A 544-nucleotide genomic window follows, 5' to 3' on the forward strand; every position below is an offset into this window, starting at 1 on the left:
GGCTGTCACTGACATAGCTCAGCAGCTGCTGTGAAGGAAAACGTTCCCACTCACAGCCGCTGCGGAGCTGTGTCAGTGACAGCCGGCAGAATAGGCCGGTTACACCGGTGTTCTATCGATAGTCCAAACTTATCGGGTTGTGGGACCGCATGACTTCCGGTCCCAGAACTCGATAAGTTCGAACTTTGGATCGATCACCGGCATTTGCAGTAAAGGAGGAGGCGGGGCCCGCCTAACAGCAGCCCCGCCTCCTCTCACATCACTGGCCAGCGATCTAAGAGCAGGTGGGGCCAGTGATGTAAGAGGAGGCGGGGCCCGTCGATAGAAGGAGGCGGAGCTCGGGGATGGAAGAGGAAGCAGGGGCCCGGCGACCACGGAGGTGACAGGTAAGAGTCGTGCAGCCCAACTGAGACCTTGCAGAGCCCACCATAGAGAGTCTATGGTGGGCTCCGCAAGCGGCATAACTAGCAATCACGGGGCCCCATACAACATTTTGCTACGGGGCCCTGTGATTTCTAGTTACGCCCCTGATTGGCGGGTTTCT

Source organism: Nanorana parkeri, unplaced genomic scaffold (assembly GCF_000935625.1).
Source record: "Nanorana parkeri isolate BGI_ZX_2015 unplaced genomic scaffold, ASM93562v1 scaffold1162, whole genome shotgun sequence".
Lineage (NCBI taxonomy): Eukaryota > Metazoa > Chordata > Amphibia > Anura > Dicroglossidae > Nanorana > Nanorana parkeri.